The sequence below is a fragment of the Neofelis nebulosa genome, chromosome 4, assembly GCF_028018385.1.
Source record: "Neofelis nebulosa isolate mNeoNeb1 chromosome 4, mNeoNeb1.pri, whole genome shotgun sequence".
NCBI classification, from domain to species: Eukaryota; Metazoa; Chordata; class Mammalia; order Carnivora; family Felidae; genus Neofelis; species Neofelis nebulosa.
The window spans coordinates 86,324,029-86,330,866 of record NC_080785.1 but is presented as its reverse complement, the minus strand read 5'-3'; the positions used below and the strand labels follow the sequence as shown (position 1 = coordinate 86,330,866).

The 6,838-nt window shown below is 34.4% G+C and overlaps 1 protein-coding gene across 10 annotated transcripts in view; it reads right to left on the bottom strand.

Moving 5' to 3' along the window:
* Positions 1-6,838, bottom strand: part of MAGI2 (membrane associated guanylate kinase, WW and PDZ domain containing 2) — a 1,350,742-nt gene that overhangs the window by 1,074,065 nt on the left and 269,839 nt on the right. The window lies entirely within an intron of this gene.

Genomic DNA, 6,838 nt, shown 5'->3' with positions numbered 1-6,838 from the left:
CAGAGTGGTGCCCAATGCAGGGCTTGATCCAATGCCCCTGGGATCATGACTTGAGCTGAAATCAAGAGTTGGACACTCAACCAACTAAGTCACCCAGTCACCCTTTTCAGAACATTTCAAAACATAGTGAAAGGTTTAAAGTGTACATTGATTACACTTATCCCCACCACCTATATTCTTCAACAATCCTTAATATTTTGCATTTGCTGTGTTATGGGTGTGTGTATTTTGCTTAACAATTGTGTAGGTTAAGTTGTGAGCATCAGGACATGCACATCTTCAAATATTTCAGCTTGTACCTTCTAAAAATAATGACATTTTCCTACCAACACCAAGTGCCATTATCACAAGTAAGAAAGTTGACAATAATTTGGTAATATTATCTGCTGGCCAGTACATATTGATATTCCCTTATTGTCTCTAAAATGCCTTTTAGCCATTTGATTCATTGTATGAGCTCATACTCAGGTATTATGCACTGCATTTAATTACATTCTTTTAACTCTTAAATCTTGAATAGTCATTCCATTTTTTCTCCACATAATGACATTAACTTTTTGAAGAGTGTAGGTCAGTTGTCTTTGGAATGGCTCACATTCTAGATTTAGCTGATAGTTTCATTTTGTTCATACATTATTCTTTAATCCCCTATATTTGCTGTAACCTAGGCTCTAGGCTTAATGAGATACAGTTTAAACATTTTCTGGAGAAGATTTCTTTATAGGTGATACAGAATACTTTATACTGTATTCCGGAAGGTCTCTAATGTCAGATGGCCCCACTATTAGTGATGTTAAGTATGATCATTTAGTAATGGTGATGTCTACCAGGTTTTTCTTTCTAAAAGATATATATTGTACATGTATTAAAATAAAATAAAAAATATATTTTTATTTAGAATATATTTAATTATATTTATATAAATATAAATAAAATATATATAATATATTTAGATTTAACTTATGTTTACAATATATTTGATTATACATGATACATATTATAGATGTAATATATATTTATAACCTAAACATATTAAAATAAATATATATATTAATATATAAAATATCCTTATTGCAATTAGTAATCAACTAGTGGAGTAATATTTTGGTGCACGTGCAAGGAGTCTTTCACCTATGGTATTAGCATTCATTATTGAGCCCTGGCTTGAGTCAGTATTTTACTGGGATTGCAGAATGGTCCCTCTCTTCTTTTTGAAAAGCTTCCTACCTGTGGCATCAGTGATATCACAAGATGTTCATCTTCCATTCTGTTCCCTTTTCCAAGCTCCTTTGCTTTGTCCCTCCTATTATGTGGGTATTCTTCAGGGATCTTTCTATAAGTTGGACAAATTTCACACAATTATGGTTCTTGAGAAAGGGAAATTTGGAGAGTGCATTTTAATATAGAGAATTAGAATAAATGACTCTTTTTAGTTTATTTCAGCATCCAGGGCAAGAAGCAACTGGCTTCCAAAATTTAATCAACCATAGGATTAATACTTTGCAATATGATAGTTCTAAATATTCAAATACATAGTTTTTTTGTTTTGTTTTGTTTTTTAGGATTGCTTGTACTGACATGAAGACTTTTTAAAAAATTTTTAATGTTTATTTTATTTTTTGCAAAAGAGAGACAGAGCACAAGCAGGGAGGGGCAGAGAGAAAGAGAGAGAGAGAGACCCAGAATCCAAAGTAGGCTCCAGGCTCTGAGCTGTCAGCAGAGTCTGACGTGGGGCTCAAACCCACAAACTGTGAGATCATGACCTGAGCCAAAGTCAGAAGCTTAACCAACTGAGCCACCCAGGCTCCCCTGGCATGAAGACTTTTAAGTAGCATTTAACTTTTGTATCAGTATAGTCTCACTAGCAGAGCGGGAACCCTCTTTGTCTTGTTCATAGCCACACATTCAGCACCAAAGCTGGCCTAGACGACCTTCAATAATGTGTCTGAATACTTTGCTGAAGTTTCCCTAAAGGGGGTACTTTGTATTTTCTTATTTCCATGTGCTCAAAAAGTTTGTCAAAAAAAATCATACAGCAGTTTATTGGACTTATAACTAAATCTAAAGATTAACACTCATAGCTAAACTAACAGCCACATCAACAGAAAAACATACTGAAGACCTGTAGTTGTTAAATTCAATAAAAATTTTGCAGAAAGGGTGATTATTCCTTTTTCTTTTTTTTTAATTTTAAATTTGTACTTTCAGCCCCCAGAAGTCATTCCATCAATACTCTATTATATCCCTGTTTTCATTAAATTATACATGGTCATTTCAATTAGTGCTTATTTGAAATTCAATTTCCCTTAATTGGGGGAGTAATAACTAAGATATGACTATATTTTACATAGAATTTATATAACCACGGTGTTTCCAAGAATAATTACTTTTTAAATGGTGACTATATGGTACCATAAGTTCCCAGATTAATATAAGTAAGCATATTTTATAGAGATTACAATTATATGTATTATATATGTTAGATATTAAGTTATCCAAAATATTTGATTATCCACAACAACTGCTTCTTAAACTTCCAGGCAAGTGGGGGATTTAATGTTCATTGTTATAAATGCATACAATTATTGCTAACTATTTCATAGCTCACTTAATTCAATAACCCTTGTCTGAAAAGAACAACCATGAGTGTAAAAAAAATCCCACTGAGATTTTTTAAATTGCATTACTTAGAATATATACAGATCTATCAGCAGATTCACTGGTTTAAGAGGTTTTGCAGGAATGTTTTGAGCCATTCGATCCTTAATTAAAATAAAAATCCATGAAAGAAAATGAGTGTTACTTAAAATGAGAGTATAGAGTGCACTCATTCCATTAGCCATCGTTCTTATATCTAACATTTAAATTGTGTTGTGATTACAAAACAATCACTTAAAATTCATTTCACGGGGCACTCCTTCACAATGTACATCATAAACCATCATAAGTTTTACGTTTGTTTTTAAAAAGTAAAATCAACCACTTATTTGGTACAATTAGAGGGTGTATTCGTTTGATAGGGCTTCCACAAACAACTACCACAAACTGGGTCACTGAGTTTGTGAAGGTCAGAAGCCTGAAAGCAAGATGCTAGCAGGGCCATGCTCCCTCTGAAGGCACTGGAGAAGGACCTGTTTAGACTTCTCTAGCTTCTGGTAATTCCTTGGCTTATAGCAGTATTAACTCCAACCTTCAAATGGCATCCTGTGTGTGTGTGTGTGTGTGTCTCTGTATCCAAACTGTCCCTTTTTTATAAGGACAGCAGTCATACTTACTTAAGGGTCCACCCTACCCCAAACAGTAAAAGGTTTGGTGCTTAAACAGCTGCTACATGGTTTAGAGGTAGAAACTGTAATTGTTATAGATTCCCAGGAAGCATGTGCATGATGAAGGCCTAATGCTCTAAGAGCACACTAAGGTGTGAGAGGACCACAGGGCACACCTGTCAAAAGTTTAACTTGTGACAGAGTGATTAAGTTAACCCACAAAAACCAATATGCAAGACTAGCTGAGGTAAATCTGAAAATTTAGAGTGAAGAAAAAGGAACTTACTTGTCCTGCAAGACAGTAAAGCATATTATAAAACTAAAATAATTAAAACATAATAATAATATATAAAAATCAACAGTAATGGAACAAACTTTGTACTTATTTGCCATACAAAAAATAACAACTCTGTAAGATATGGTACAGATCACAAAACAAGGAATTAGTAAATTATGTTTTCCAGACAATGGGTAAATCCATTAATAAATTTTTCAAACCTATTTTGTGGACCACAGTCATTTTTTTTTAGTTTTAGTTGAAATAAAACAGAATGAAATGGGATGGGATGGGATGGGATGATATAGAAGAGAATAGCTCATAATTCCAGTACTAACATGAAGGATAAAAATTATTTTGACACTTTTACTTCAGTTATAAGTTTCTATGCATGTTGTGTGTTTTTGATAGTGACGTAAAATGTACTTATTTTTAATATGGTTGTAACAAAAAGAGTCTGCTTCTCCAATAAATAATTTGGGGTAATTATTTGGAAAAATATATTTTTATATTCTTAGTTTCTAAAAACTACAAAATAAAATATAGACAGATTTAAGAATTTTTAAAAGAAATCACTACAATACATATAGATGAACATGTATGTAATCTCTGACTAAGAACTTTAGAAGGGTAAAAGTCAAAAAAGAAATTATAAAAAAAAAATGTTTGAATTCACAGACACAAAAAATGTATAGTTCAGAAAAAAATCAAAATTGAAGAGAATGTAACAAACTGGGAAAAATAATTGCAAGACCACCAACAAAAGGAAAATATCCTTAATGTATAAAGAAGAATTAGAAATCAATAAGAAAAGGGGTGCCTGGGTGGCACAGTCGGTTGCGTGTCTGACTTTGGCTCAGGTCACAATCTCAGGATGCCTGGGTTCAAGCCCCATGTTGGGGCTCAGAGGTTGGAGCCCACTTCGGCTTCTGTGTCTCCCTCTCTCTCTCTGCCCCTCCCCTGCTCTCTCTCTCTCTCTCTCAAAACTAAATAAACATTTAAAAAAATTTTTAAAAATACATCAATACAGAAAAGCACTGATTCTATAAGACATAGATAACTTACAGAAAAAAGACATATAACTGACTTAAAAAATGTTTACTTTCACTCAATAACCAAACAATCAAAAAATTAGGCAACAGTGAAATATTCTCTTCCTTATCAAATTTTGCAAGGACTATTGAAAAAGATATAAGAAATACCTAAGGCAGAATAAAGTGATGCACATTATTTTGAACTCCAATTTGGTAATATGGCAAAAAACCTTCAAAAGTTATGTATCTTTGCTCAAATAATTCCATTTTGTGGTTTCTCCCAGAAAAATAGTTTGAAATATGCAACAGTAAGAAATGTCGTTCAGTAATTCATCTTCTCGTTGCTTGTAACGGTGCTAATTATATGCTCCATATGCCAAATAAGTGGAGAAACCTACAGTAGATGCACATTTTCATTTGAATACTTTTTTAATGGAATAGAAAAGGCTGTATTCTATATGTGAGATCATCTGAATCAAATTTTATTATGTATGGAGGAAAAAATGATTACGAGAAAAATTATACTATTAAGTGGTTTTCTTTGAATAGAGAGATCGTGGGTAATTTTAATTTTCTTCTTTATGTCTATTCATTCATATAACTTAAATAAGTATATATCTCTTCTTTAATGCTAAAGGCAATTCAGTTAATCTTAAAACAACAATGTCTTTGTTTCTCCCTTCCATGTTGCTTTAGTACTGGGTCTCCAAGGATTTCCATAAATAAGGAATGCCTGGAGGTGCTGTAAACTGTTCTTTTAAGTACAATTAAGCATACTTTTAGTCACTTTGTCTTTCAGGGTTGTGTGTGTGTGTGTGTGTGTGTGTGTGTGTGTGTGTGTGTGTCTTAATATAAAGCTTGGATAGAGTATTCACTTCAGTATTTTTTTAAATTTTTTTTACATTTATTTTTTTTGAAAGACATAGAAAGACAGAGCACAAGTTGGGGAGGGGCAGAGAGAGAAAGAGACACAGAATCCAAAGCACGCTCCAGGCTCTGAGCTGTCAGCACAGAGCCCAACGCGGGGCTCGAACTCACGAGTTGTGAGATCATGACCTGAGCTGAAGTCGGATGCTCAACCGACTGAGCCACCCAGGCGCCCTTCAGTATTTTAATTTATTGCCTTCTCACCTGTTAAAAAGCAAAACTTGAAGGAGCTAACACCGAACTGCTAATAGCCTTCTATTAAACATGAATTAATGAGTTAATTCTCGAAAAGATAACAAAGCATACTAGGTAAATCTAAAAGTCATTCCTTCTGTATTACGATAAGGCATTTCGGTTACTTTTTATTGTGCATGAATGTGGGGGATGTGGTGATGCCCCACTCAAACGTCCCTTTAAGGAAGGACTTAATGGGGCACCTGAGTGGCTCAGTCAGTTTAAGCATCCAACTCTTGATTTTGGCTCAGGTCATAACCTCGTGGTCCTTGTTGGGCTCCACGTTGAGCCTGCTTGAGATTCTCCCTCCCTCTCCCTCTCTCTCTTTCTCTCTCTCTCAAAATAAATAAATAAACTTAAAAAAAAAAAGGTGGATGGGAGGACTTTCTGTCCCAGGAGGGATAGCCTGAGCTTTGCCCATGGTCATGCCCCTTCATGGCAGTGGCCCACATGCACTGGCTCACCCAGGTGGGAGTATGAAGACATCCCCCTCTCAGCCTGATTTAGCAGGATTCTGAAGAACCATTTTAAGTCCAGAGTATCTTGTAGGGTTGGGCCTACACTGCAGTTTGATTTTTTCCCTCTGCCTAGTCTTTCTTCCCTCCCCTCCATTCCACACGTGTTGACCTCAAGACCATACCTTCATAAACCTCTTATAAAGTAGACTCTGTCTTAGAATCACAACCCAATCAGGGACAATAAATTACTACTATAAATATAGGTTGGGCTAGTGGCATCTTGAATATAACTTTGATTTTACTATGTCGTAAAAATAAGAATAAAAATGTAGAAATAGAGGTAGAGATACATTAATAGAAAAGCATTCAAAACCAAAGTTAGCTTGAAACATTATACATTTGCCTTGGACCATTAATCATTAATGGCTATCCATTTATAATTTTATAAAATACCATAATCAGTACTCATGAGAATATGTCTGCAACATATTTGGTAACATTTTAGTTAAATATATATTTTTAAACCACCTTTGTAGTATCAAGATTTGGAGCAGTGTTAACATAATGACTGACACCCTGAATGTGCTAATTTTGCTACCTTTCCTTGACTGCAGTCACATAGCTGGTTCTGACCCATGGGTT